The 14,333-nt window shown below is 39.0% G+C and overlaps 1 protein-coding gene and 1 pseudogene across 3 annotated transcripts in view; both read right to left on the reverse strand.

The window, feature by feature from the left end:
* Window positions 1–14,333, reverse strand: part of LRRC4C (leucine rich repeat containing 4C) — a 173,190-nt gene that overhangs the window by 47,970 nt on the left and 110,887 nt on the right. The window lies entirely within an intron of this gene.
* Window positions 863–981, reverse strand: LOC120610128 (uncharacterized; annotated as a pseudogene).

Below are 14,333 nucleotides of genomic sequence, written 5' to 3' on the forward strand. Positions count from 1 at the left end.
ACCAGGCATGTTCCTGCCCATTCTCTCTGCTTAGAGCCATCTTCTCCAATATCTATGGAGCTCACTTCTTCACCTCTTTTTGGTCTTTGCTTAAGTATCACTTAGGTCCTCCCTAAGCAACTTGTTCAAATTTCGTACTTTATCTTTACCACAATTCTCCTTTACCCAGTTCCAGTTTTTCTTTTTGTATAGCACTTATCTCACTCAACCATACTCTACAATTTATTTTCCCTTCTGTGTATTATCTACTTCCATTTTCCCTCACTTAACAAGAACAGAGATCTTTATATTCCCCCCTCCCCCGACTGATGTACCCTAAGTATTCATGTCTAGAATTGAGCCTGGTACATAGTAGATGTTTTATTGATGGTTGTTGAACTGTATCAAATGCTTGATATTTGAATAAGAATGCCAATTTGGGCAAATATAAAACATTAGAAGGCATATATGACTTGCCAAGCTTGCAAGGTGGTTATTAGAAATCAATGCTATGAAAAATGTTGCAATCTTCAAAAGAGCATAAGGTTCTATATACTGATAACTCAGTATTTTACTACTGACATCACAAACAGCATAAGTCAAATAGGACATAAAGTCATCTTATTGCCATTTGAAGCCCATGTTCCCAAATGGCAGAAAAAAATCCCAGAATAATAAGTGAGTTTCCAAAGAATATGGAATTGCTAATTAATTCATTGGATAAACAAACACATTTGGACAGATAGAGAAGTTGTACCAGTTCTGCTCACCTGCTCACCTAAGCAATATATACATATATTTTAAGGTGAGGCAACTCTTGGTTGACCTCATAGATGGTAAAGACCTTGTCAGCTTACAATTCCTTATTTTTTTAAATTTTTTACGCTTACAGCACCTGGTCTCCCTAGGTGGTCTCCCATCCAAGTATTAACCAGGCCTGACCCTGCTTAGCTTCCGAGATCAGACAGGATCAGGCTTGTTCAGGGCTGCATGGCCGTACACCTAAGTTAGATATTTTTAAAAGGTAGTGAGCCATTGTGAAATGATGAGCAGAAAGGAGAATACAACATAGCGCTGACTCAAGGGAAAGACTAGGGTGAAACAATGGCGTACAATGCCAGGTAATGTGGCAAACTGCAGCTGCTGGGAACCAAGAGCAAATGTATTATCCTCGTGATGCTTAAGGTAAAGGTAAGCCAGGAAAGTTCTAGAATACATCTGAAACTACTGTACGGCTTTCTGCAAATATATGTTTTATGTTTGCCCCTCCAGGTCCACTCCCCACCCTGGAGGACAAGGGCTTCTAACTACCAAATCGAGGGGCTCCTTTGTGCTTTAGATTTGGATGGGCTTCATCCAATGCGAGACACTGGCAAGAAATTGGAGGGAGGAAAGAGTGTGCAAACAAGCCATATTCCCCCCGGTTTCCTCTCTGTGGGGTCAGCTGAGTTCTCTGTGACCTTCAGACAAATATCATTGCTCTCAAGGTGACCTTCTCTGTATGAATCTTTCCCTCTGGGTACCTGTAAGGTCTTCCTCACACTGTCTCCCTAGGCTTAGAAGTAGTGTCAGCTTTCTTCTTACTAGTTCCGGTTTACTTGCTATACCAACTCTGTGGTTCACCAAACTACTCACACTTTTGAAAAATCATTTTTTTCTTAACCCTTATTTGAATTACACTATTTTGAACGTATTGGCAGTTGAGTTTCTTGCTGAATCCTCCATAATACACAATTCCTTGAGGCTTAGTTTCCATATCAAAAAAGTAAAAATAATATTTGCAACCTAGAGTTCTAGTGTTCATTACATGAAATAACAATTATAAACTGCCCACCTGGAAGAAAGTGTTCAAATAATATGAGTTTCTTGGACTGCCTTGCTTGTAACTTATCATGTTGTACTGTAAGCACCATTTTATTTTGTCTGCTTCTCCCTAGAGACCAAACCTGGATTAAGTGCAGGGCCAGAGACACAAAGATCTGAACCTGCGCATCCAGCAGGTTCACTGAGTAAATGATCACTGAGTAGATATGGTACACTAGCAACGGAGAGAAGACAGGAAGGATTCCAAGTTACCGCCAGGTAAAACTAAAACATAAAGCCTCAGAATCTGAAGTTCCAGATATTATAGATATAGTAGCAGAATGAGAAAGGCTACTTTGGTCTTTTTAGCCACATCTAGTAATAATGATGGGAATCTCTGTCTCCCTTTGTGTGTGTGTACGCGTGTGTGTGTGCTTGTGTGTGCGTGCGTGTGTGTGTGTATGTATGTGCATACAAACATAATAGATGATAGGTAGATGGATGGATGGATGATGAATGATTAGATAGGTAGATGTATCACAATCTCTTAGCTCTTATTTGACACATTTTCATCAAGAATGACATCTTAGAAATGAATTATAACTAATTAAACAGATAATTACAGCAAACCATTTTCAATTACCTAAAATCTGAAAGAAAAAAAATGTTAAAAGAGTGATTAAAGTAAAAGTGCATTTGATTTCTAAAACCTGAGGTTTTATTTATGGTCCAAATAACATAATTGTCAAATCGGCCAAGGCATTATTTTTAAAAGATTCATAAAATCCACTATAAATCATGTATTATAAAACAAAGCTAGTTATACAAGCACATAAAGAAAAATGAAAGAAATATTTTTGTTTTAATTTGAAAATATGTCAATAAATAACTTTATGATTTGCTCAGCAATTTCCGCTTTTAGTTTAGAAGCAGAAAAGCATCTTTTTAAAATCTCCTGCCTCAATCCTTTAACTTTTGAGACCGTCTGGCCTATACTAAGAGAAAGCACATGTTAGGTGGGAGAGATTCTGGCTATATAACCGGAAATTTATTCTGTATGTCATAAACCAAATCAATAGCATTAAGGAAGCACATAAAAGAACACATTTCTAGGGATCGTTTTCTTTCCGAATAAAGCCAGTCCACAATTTTATCTCATCCCACTGCTGATTTTCTCTTTCCTCGACTCTTAAGGAAGTTTTTCCTTATGGATCACTGCACCACAAGCAGTGACTTCTTTTGCTGAATTCACTACTATACGGTTTGTGTGTGTGTGTGTGTGTGTGTGTGTGTGTGTGTGTGTGCATTTGCTAGAGCATAAACATACTAGTGTATATCTTTCAGTGAAAATGACATTCTGCCATTTTTGCTTTGCATTTTTCCTAAGTTTTTAACTTTACAGCTTCAGCCGCCACAGAGCCGAGTGAGGTCAGGGATGGGCAGCATTATGTCTCTGACTGAGACACTGGCAGCGCAGAAAGTCCAGTGACACTACCTGAGATCTGAAGAGCTTTGTGCTCAAGCACTCACATTCATCAGATGGACTTAAGTGTGAGATCTGCTTCCGCCACTACTTCTTGTGTAGCCTCGGGCAAGTCACTGACCTCCCCCAAGCGCCCTGCCTTTAAAAGTCGTATGTAGAGTAGCTAACTCACTGTGTACTTTCAAGGCATAAATAAGATGATATATTGATCACAGTCAGTGATAAATATCACAGGGTGAAAAAGAAAGAAGACAGGAAAGGAAAGAGAAAAACAATAATGAAGTATGAGAACAGCCAAAAGCTGGGAAGTCAGAAGAGTCAGAAAGATGGAAGTGGGGGAGGGAGGGAGGGAAAGGTCACAGCCCTCAGCAGAAACTCTGTCAAAGGGCACTTACTCCTGGTTTAACCGTCCTTTATACAGTACTCTATTCTGAATAAATAACAGGAGTCCCTCAATAATTCCAGCATTCCCATACCTGAAAAATTTAATTACATCATTCCCTTTAGTAATTTTTTAGTAGTCACTTAAAAAAAAAAAACAAAAAAACAAGAGATGTACATCTTCTTTTTCTGAATCCTCATAGCCCTTTATCTATAATTCTCAAATGAGCTTTCTCCTTTTCCACCTTGAACGTTTCATAATTGTGTGTATGTCTTATCTTGTCTCAGACTATATGTGCCTCAATGGCATGTTCCTGTCTAATTCACATCTCTGCCTTCCATGGTATGTCTAACAGGACATCTTCAGTAGGGTAATGCACATATAAGTAAGCAAAGGCAAGTTAAAGAGCAAAGCGATGGGCTGCAAGGGCCAGGAGATGATGGATAATAGGAACAGCAAAGAGGCCTAGAGCAAAGATCTCTCATTTACTAGTAAAACAGAGAAATGGGTTTGCTATAAGAGAAAGGAGGGCAGAAAGTAGAGAGGGAGGGAAGGAGATGGGAATGGAAAGGAGGTGGGAGGGGAGAGTTCACGGTAAATAAGCTTTACCTGTGTAGATAAAGAAAGCTTAGTCTGTTTCTTTACTGCAGGATTTCTTTCCCAGGCTCGGTAATGTGCTTGAATTAATATTCCCATAAAGGGCCTACATGACATATCACAGGTACCAAACATATTTGACAAGTAGTTTTATCTCTACATATCCTGGAACAGTAGTACTGATGCTATCAATCTGGAAAATAATGCCTTTTGGGTAATTGTTAAAGATTCTTTGTAGCAACGGTCTACCTGGAAAATATGTTCTCTGTGCCTCAAACTAAGATGGTTCATCATATCCCCACCATCATCCTTTCTCTTCATGATATCGAAACAAGGCCTTCTTCCCTCCCTCCCTTCCCCAATTTGAGAGGGTGGCACATGATACTACATATACTATTTCTCGAGAGAAAGAGAGGAAAGAAAAGAAAATATGAATTTTTCCTCCTCTTCCTCCAGTGAGTTTAAGGTTAAAATTCTACACCTTACCTACACTTCACTTGAAGAGAAGGCATATTGCAAATAATTTTCTGATGTAACTTTTCTTGGGCTTGCCTCTATTCTCAGGTCAGCTATGAACATGGGAAAATAAGGTCAGTATAGGGTTCACGTTCCATATAAGCCACGTGCTTCGTGATAGACTTTTTTATGTAGATGACAATCTTGGATGTCATAGAGAGCTCGGTGAAACGGGACTTATCTCCATACACACTGTCTGAGAGCTAGGCTAGTTCAACTTCGTTTGATAGCAGCATAGCAAGATAATGTGGGTAATTGAATAGTTAGTAAATCCATTTTTGGTCCATTCTTAGCCAACCGTGAGGAGAGAGCTTAATAGGGAGCAAGATGAGAAAGTCAGGGAGGCATTTAAATGAACAATAGGAAGGAGGAGGAAGGGAAATGGAGCTTTGCTCCATCAGAGACAGAAGTATAGCAGAACTGGTACCCAAGCACAGCCCACCCCAGGACTCAGATTCTGCTTTCCATAGCCTCCTGTGGCCAATCCCTTTCCTTCTTCTACCTCTAAGAGGTATACAAGAAATGAGTGATTGAAATATTCATTAATGTCGGCAAGTGTAATCATCAGGAAATTCCACTCTTTAACGTTTTCCTCTCTCTTATTAGAAGGGCTGAGTCAGAATGAGGCAAACTCAAATACCTAAATTTATTTCTGCCTATTAATTTGGAAGTACTTAAAATATACTCTGTAAAGCAACATATAAAAATTATTAGTAATAACAATACTAATTACAATTTATTAAATGCTTACTATGCTAAGCACATTACATGCCAGTCTTATTTAATTTAATCCTCATAACACTGTTATGAGACAGATATTATTATGTCCATCTTCCCAAACTACCTCCCTCTCTTCTCCCTACTGCTCCATTCATCCTGGACTAAAGCACCTCCCAGATAAAAATCTCACATACCACTCTGCCCTCAACACCAGAGAAAACAAAAGTAGGAAAACAGAGAAGGAAAAAAAGAAATATTACCTCTGGGTATTTCAAGGTACACAGAAGTTAAAAAAAAAAAATGAACTTCATTGAATTTTTGTCTCTTTTTAACCTCTCAGCTTAAGGCTTATTGCCTCACCTAGTTAGAATAATTATATAAAATAAATACCACAGAATAAATCATTTTTTTATAAAAGTTTGTATTTTAAAAGTTTATGCATCCCCCAAAATATATAAAAAAAATAATCCTCAATGCATGCAAAATGCTCAGTGACAATATTTAGCTAAAAAGAAAGGGATACACAGCTATGTTCACAGTATGATACAGGTACACTAACACACGCATGCAAAACAGCCAGAATGAAAACATCTCAAGTGTTAAGTCTGCTAAGCTCTGCGTGGAATTGTTTGTTCATGTGTTCGTTTTTATCTTTCTGTCTCTGTATGTTCACAGTTCTCTGAAATTTTATTTGTAGCTAACATTTATTGAACCCTTACCATTAAAAGAGTGATTAAAGTAAAAGTGGATTTGATTATGTATTAACTCAGTTAATTTTCACAACAAAGTTACGAGGTTGGTATTATTATTACTCCCATTTTATAGATGAGCAAAATGGAGTATAGAGAGATTAAACTTGCAAAAGTGGTAGACTTTCACATCCTGAGCTTTTAACCACTACATACAACCACCTAGTAATAAGAATGTCAGCTTTATAATTAGAAGGAAAAAACATTAAAATAATAATTTATTTTTTAAACGCACTCTGCAAATTTGGCAACAACCAGAGAAAAGCAAGAATGCACATACTGGGTAAAGGCAGAAGGAATTTAATCAAGGTGTTTTTCTCCTCTTTTAAAATTATCTTTTCATTGGATTGCAACAGCCATCAGATTAGCTTCAGGCCATTAAAAGGCAAATTGGACATTAATTTTTGCATTTGAATGCCTTTTCCTTCGTAATTATCAATAATAAAATTACCATGGAGTCCCTGTTTAGAAAAAAAATAAGACATTCAATTTTTTTTTTCTTTTCTCACAGCCACAGAAATGTATCAAACAGCTGAGTCTGCAGATTGAAATGTTCTTTCTGTAATAATTAGTTACCTCACACCACCTGCCACCAAGGGAGGTAGGGAGTGGAGTTCATTATTGAGAGGCCCACTACTGTTCAGGTGTGTTTTTTCAAGACCTTCAGTTCTACACTGCAGTTTATGGCCTGGAAAGTGGCTTCCACAATGTGATCAAGCCAGGATAATGATCTCATTATAAAACCAATCCAAAACTCTGTGCAGCTTTTTTTTATTTTTTGTTCATTGAAAGGTTGGAAGATAACAAGAGAAAAAAAGAAACAAGCTGTTTCAAGTGCTTACATTTTGAAAATAGAAATGTTCAGCAAAGGTCAATGTTACTTTGTATCCCTTCCCAGTCCTCACCCTCTACCCTCCCATCCCCCATCTGGGGCTAGATGTTAGACTTGTTGATCTGCCTGAGGTTGGATATCACTCTAAAAGTGGATAGAATTTGGGATATCTGCAGTGCAAACCAAAGTCCTTGGTAGGAGTCAAGGGTTAAATGTTGGAGAGTTCTGAAAAAAGGCAATAATATAGATCACTAACAGAAAACAGAGCTGAGAGTTAAGAATAAGATAGGAACTGGACCACAGCTAGAGCATATCAGTAACAATAAGAGTCAGAGGCAAAAGTCAGATGCTAAGCTGGTTGTTTGGCTACGTGTATGCTATTTGGGTGACATTGCACCCCAGTTGTCTTGGGACAGTTCTGAGATAAGCCTGCTGTCCTCTCAAAAGTGTCTTGAGTTGGAAGATAAACTACTTGGGCACAGTAAGAATTGCAAATGTGTGTGTAGTAAGAGTTAAATTGGCTCATAGTATCAAGAAGGAAGCCGAGGCCTTTGTAAGTGGAAATGACTGAGGGGTTCTGTAAGAGGAATGATATTAAATATTGAGATTTCAAATGTATCTCCTTCTTATTGATACTCTTTAATGGCCAATAAAATCCTTTACACAAACTGAACGAAAAAAAGGGAATCCAGAAGGGTTTGTGGTCAGTATTTAGATTGACGCCAGAAGGAAAAAAATAATAATTATAGAAAAAAATCAGTAGAGAATGAGGAAATACCACACAGGTTGGAAATAAGGAGCCAAAAGACGTATAGAAAAACGAACTCCACAAGAATTTGTGGTAGTCTTAGAAAGAGCTTCCAAGAGTACTGAGTGGTGCAGTCCATGAGCTCTAATCCAGTTTTTAAGAAAGAGGTTGATCTCAGCTAAAGTAAGAGGTTCATTAAACGCACGCACAGACACACAGACACACAGACAGACAGACAGACAGACACACACACACACACACATACACACCCATTTCTTTTCTATCTCAGAAGATGAGAAGAGGCAAGAATGGTCAGGTAACTGATAGCTGCATCATCATCAAAGGGAGGATATATAATCTCATGGACAAGAGTCTTCAATCAGAATAAAGTTGTTTTTGTTTTTTTTTTTGCATGAAAGAGTGAATTATCCTATTGTCCCCCTATTAGGACACGTGTACATACAGGTTGCCTTCTTTCTACAGCACGTCCTATTACAAATTCCAATTCATCCCAGGAGAGAATCTTTCACACAATAAAATTTAAATAAGGTGTGCAAAGTGAGTGTTAAACAAGCTGCATGACAGGTATAAAACCTCACTGGGGAAACTATCAGTAAGGATTTGTTATCAGCTAACACCTTGGTTGATACCCAGCTGAGGACAGCAATGGGACACAGTATGGGCATGTAAGGGGGGCAGAGTGATTTGTGGAGGTGGAGAGAGGGACCAACAAGGAGGCTGAGAAGCTGCTAAAAAGAAAAAGGCTTTCTTTCAATACTGTCACTTTCCCAAGCAAGCATGAGTCACCTGGAACTTAATGACCCAAAGACAAAGGATGATGGGGCTGAAAACCAGGATTTCTAGCCTCCAGGGCTTAATATAAATTGTAGACAATTGTCTACAATTGTCTTGAAGTTTGACGTCAAGAGCCTAAGTCTTCTGTGTCGCCTGACCCCAACCTCAAACTTTCTCAGGCAGAGTATCAACACGGCACCAGCTTACTCCTCTTAAAATACTACAATCTTAAGAAGAGCTGCAATTCATACTCCAGTCAGGAATTTGAATTAAAGTGTGGTGAATGGAACAAGAAGGAAAGAGTGGCGAGAACTAAGAGATGTTGAGCTCCTACAAAGTACCAGGCATTATGCTAGGTTTTTTTTCATTTTATACTGACTTACCCCACAATATGTAGCTTGTAGCTTCTATTATTCCCCATGTTTCAGACAAAGAAAGAGCACACGTGAGAGGCAAAGGCACTTGCCCAAGGTAACATAGAAAGTAACTGAGACAAAATTGAATATCTGAGGTCTTGGGTCAGGATGGATGGGGGAACGTTAGAAGCACAGTTGCTTGAGCGTCTGAGACTATGATAACACCTAGGAGCCTGGAATGTTATTCCTCTTCCCTTGGTAGCTCATTGTCCCCAGTCCTTTACTGTCCTTATAGAAACCTCCACTCTCCCAATGGCAAACCCCTGCCCCCTACTGCTCCCAGTTAGCAGTTACCATATCAGCCCACTTATATCTTGTGTGGCACTTCTTGCAATCCGTATTTACCTTGCTCGTTCATTTCTTTGTTTTTAAAGAATCTCTAGAAAGGTGGTGACCTGGGTGTTTCTTCTTCACTATTCTAGACTCTTCTGAAGATTTTGCCCAGAGTAATGCTCAACAACAATTTGTTAAATGAATTAATGGGCATTTGAATAAATGAATGAATAAGTAATCTAACAATCAAAGACACAAAACAGGAAGTCTAGTATGTTGTAAATTAGCTTTATTCTATTTCACAGTTTTGCTTAATGCTGTTCTTATTTCTTTGAGTGTCTGGGAATTTCTTCTGACTCTCCTGTCTTCTAAATCTAAGCTTTTTTTCCCCTCCCAGCAAGGATGCCTGTTAGAAGAATGACACAGATACACTGGATGGATGAAGAACAGGACAATGACAACAGTGTTTTTTCCTCCTCCCTTCTCCTTCTCAGACCAAATATTCCTGAATTGTATATCATTGAGTCTGTGAAAAACAAAGCACAAAGCTTTTTCTTAGTCTCTAGTGCAGCTGGAGGCCTTAAAAACTAGAATGTCCCTTCTGCACTGTCACACACAGATGCTGTGATGCCTGAGTCTATGAATCACCATCACCTTCCAGAGACATGGACCATGCAATCTTTGCTCTGCCAAAGGCACAATGACCCTGAGCTGTTGGGCTCAGCCTAATTTTACAGTAGATCCTCCAAGCCCATGCAAGGGATGTGCATCACTGCCTCAGAAAGGTAGGTTTCCTGACAGCCCTTCTCTCTCTGACATCTCCTCTGCTTTGGGCTCCAGGCTCTTTGAGGGAAAGATGCTGATGGACAGATTTAGCTTCTCCCTTTAAGCAAATCCTCTCAATCCTATGCATGCTGCCACTTGATCTCTCTGTGTGGGTGGGGCCCCTCTGTCAGGAAGCATTTTATGCAGGATGCCCTCCGTGGCTCCAGAGTGGCAGGGCTGTGCCAGGGGAATGACAGCAACTGCTGCCACTGACACATTTCAGTCAAGCTATAGCAAGGCACTGCCAAGCAGGGAAGCCAACAAAGGAGCCGTGGTGACTGCCTGGGGCTCAAATCCGATCATGTCTCCTTGTCTGGGGAAAAAAAATTTCCACTCAGCGGTGGGGGAGGTGGGGGAAGCCTAAGGAAGCCTGAACCCTGACTTCTCTCTTGGCTTTGATGGCTGGCTCTGTGCCAAATGCAAAATTACGTGTGAACTCTTAGTACCACTCCAGAGTAGCAGAGGCGCACTCTGCTGCAGATGAGAACACTTCAAGGTGAAATGCCTTTCGGGAGGATTTTTTTTTTTTTTTAGCTACTGAATCAATGTTCTTAGCTGCAAATGTTAGATTCCTGCATTTCTACTGGATCTGCTGTGTGTGTGAGTGTGGGTTGACAGCCCTCTTAAGACCAGTTCCAATGTCCAGGTTATCAGACGGAGACAAGTGTAATGCCATTTCATCTCCCCTCTTCTACCCACAGAGCTGCCTCGAATCGTCTTCTGAAAAGGAGCAGCCCAGTTTCAAGGACCTTCGATACTGACATCACTGAGAAGGACCCCGGAGATGAACCAGGCCAGTTGTCTTTGGTATGCTCGACAGAAGAGTGAGGCAAAGAGAAGTAAAGGGGCTTTTGCAAGTCAGATGTTTTGATCATTTCCTTACTCCTTTTGCCCTTCCTGCAGCATGCTGCCACCTCCTGGAGTGTAAAATCAGTTCCTCCATCACTTGGTTGGATAGAGGATTCTAAATGACTTTCATAGATGAAGGACTTTTACAATCAATACCCTGTGGAGCACAGATGCAACACTCCAACTCTCACTCCAGAAATCAGCCTTTAGGGGGAAAAAAGCACGAGGGAGGGAGGAAAAAGGTGTGTGTATGCCTATGTGGAAAGGAGAGGAGAAGAGAGGACGGGAGGGAGGGAAGAGGAGGACAGGAGAGGGGAGGAGAGGAGAGGGAGGGAGGGGAGGAGAGGGGAGGAGAAGAGAATATTCAGATATTCAAGATTCTTACCTTAGGGTAAAGTGCTTAGGTTTAAAGATCTACTGTCCACAGCACCATGTAAAATAACCAATTAGATGACTCTTTTAAAGTGAATACTGAACGAAGACAGAAAATCTAACCCGAAGCACTAAGGAGGCAATTTTGTCAGTATCAAAACAGTGCAGATGAACTACCACCAAGAATCAAATAGTATTGTTTCTCCAATTAAATCTTGAGTTAATTTTTTAAATAGAAATTCTGGGTTATAAAAAGCAAATTGAATTCTGACTTCCTTTTGGTCTTAAAGCCTTCATTTCTGCTTGCAAAAGATTTATTCTCTCTCTCTCTCTACATTTCAATAAACTTCCTTATAGATTTGACTAAAGAGAACCCATATGAACATTATATGTTTGGCATCAAGTGATAGGGTTTTTAGTAAAAATCAGGATGAATGTTTGTTTCTAGAGTTTCTATTACCAAAAATGCAAAAGAACTACAAACTATTTTTAGTAAGGGCTTAAAGATATTTTACGGTATTGAGTTTGCATCGTTCTTCTACCCTGCACATTTCTATTCATGCATACTTTTATTGTTATCATTTTTGTGGTCTCATAAGATTCGAACACAAAAGATTTAAATCACAGCAGCATTTGCTCTGTTTGAAACTGGTGTAGACGGCAGTGACAGTTATTCCTTGTGCTCTATGAGAGATACTACCACAAATAGGAAATATATATATTTATATATTATATATGATACAGATATATAAATTGTGGTCCTGATTCTTGGAAAGAAGCTTCAAAGTGGACCTTGATGATAGGAGATGAAAAAGATGCAAAAATATTTAACATGAAAGCTTTCTTTGAACATATATATGTAAGTCTTTGATATCCCATTGATTCATAACTTCTCTAAGGAATACATTTTGGCCTTAAATCACCTCAAACAGTCATGAAGGCTTTCTTTCAATCTCTTAAATGATCTTGCACCAGGGAAAATTTATTATGTAATGGGAAAATATAATTTTGTGTCGACAAAACCAGCCTGACTGCTGTTCCTCTTTTGGATCTAGGCCAAATCTATATTACTATGCTTGGGGCCTAAGATTTGGGTCACTCTCCTGAAACTGTAATTTGACCTCGTGGTCTTACTACGTTCCTTTCTGTTATAGTCTAGCAAGGATAAAAATATGTGATTACTTTGTTCCTCCTCTTTCACTTTTCCTTTTAATGGTGTCTGGTACGAACTTTTTAAAAGTCATTTCATGATCATTCTTTTTCCTAAATCATGGCCAATTGGTTTTAAAATCCTGGTACTTTACCTAGTAGGATAAACCATTGTATTCCTATATTTTTGCTTTATGCACATTCCCTGGGACAGAAAAAACTATAATAGGCTTGCATGGTTAGGGAGACCTCGGTTCAAAGTGCTATTCAATTTGACAAACTGCTTATCTCAGTGGGCCTCAGTTTCCTAAGTTGTATTAAAAAAGATTCATAATATCTTCTCAGTGCTCTATAAAGAGAAGTGAGGTGATGAAGAAACGTATGTAGTAGGGAGCTTGACACCTCACAAAGCTACTTGAAAGGACGATGGTTTAAAAACAACCAGAAGAGCTCTTTTGTCATGTGAGGACATAGAAAGAAGACAGTCATCTGTGAACCAGTGCCTTTATCTTGGAATTTCTAACCTTCAGAATCAGTCAAAGCTTCCAGTCAAGATATCAGACTAGGTAAACACTGTGCTTTTTTCCTCCTATAACCATATCAAAATTACAACTAAACCACAGAACAACCATCATTGAGAATCGACTAATGTCTAACTGAACAGAAATCCTATAATTATGGACATACAGAAGAAGCCACCTCAAGACTGGTAGGAGGGACAGAGACATGAAATTGGTTGGTCCCATGAGTGGTGGTTAAAAATCGGGAGGGATATCTCGACTGTAGAGGTTCCCCGTGAGGAGCGAGTGGTCTCAGCCCAACACTGAGCTCCCTAGCTCAGGGTTTAAGTACCAGAAGAGAAATCCCTATAGAGGCTTCCAGTTAAGAGTATGGAGTAGGTAAAAGTTGTGCTTACTTCCTCCCACCACCACGTTAAAATTACAACTAAATTATAGAATCATCCATGAGAACTGCCTGAAGAGCAATTGAACAAAAGTCCTAAAATGAAGGATATACAGAAGCCACACTGAGAATAATAAGAGGAGAAGAGATGCAGAATGGGCTGGTTCCACGTTCATGGAGTAGCAGTTAAGAAGCAAGAGGGATGACAGGAAATAGGTAAGAAGAAAATAAGAAAAACTAAAATGGGATTTTGAAGAAAACGAGAGAATCTAGAGGCAAACGAAAAATTTTGGACCCAGCCAGGCATTTTTTTCGAATCCAGAACTATAGTTTTCAATCTTAGCCGATCATCAGCATTAGCTTTAGAAGGTTAAAAATATTTTTAAAAATTTAGGGTACTAGTTTTGGGGGTGAGAATACTACAATGATTTTTAAAAGTTCTTCCAGGAAATTCTGAGGTTCTGCCAGACTTGGGAACCACTGGACGAAGACAAACTGTGCCCTGTCATTATCAATCAGCTCTATCATGTGGCTCCCTTGGCACACAGCTGCACTGCTTAATTCTAGATATGTTTTGATTAGACACAGATGCATTTAATTAGCAGTTTGTATCATCAATTAGAACATGAACCTGAAAAGTCACCTTCTTGCTTAGATATGCTTTGAACACAAGTTTTAATATAAGTGATGATTTCTAAAAAAAGGAGGAGAGAATTCTAATGAAGTCATTAAAACATAAAAATATTTCACCTGGGGATGCAATCTAGAAAGTAAGGATTCTTTGAATAAGCTAATGGTTATATATCTAGCCTTAGAGTATCTGAGTACTACAGAATAAGAAAAAAATGTGATGATAATAATAGAAAAGCTACACTTCATTTTTACATCATTTTCCCCAAAGGGTTTTTAAAAACCGCCCTGCCCCATTTCCAAGAAGGAAAG

The sequence above is a fragment of the Pteropus medius genome, unplaced genomic scaffold, assembly GCF_902729225.1.
Source record: "Pteropus medius unplaced genomic scaffold, Ma_sr-lr_union100, whole genome shotgun sequence".
NCBI lineage: Eukaryota > Metazoa > Chordata > Mammalia > Chiroptera > Pteropodidae > Pteropus > Pteropus medius.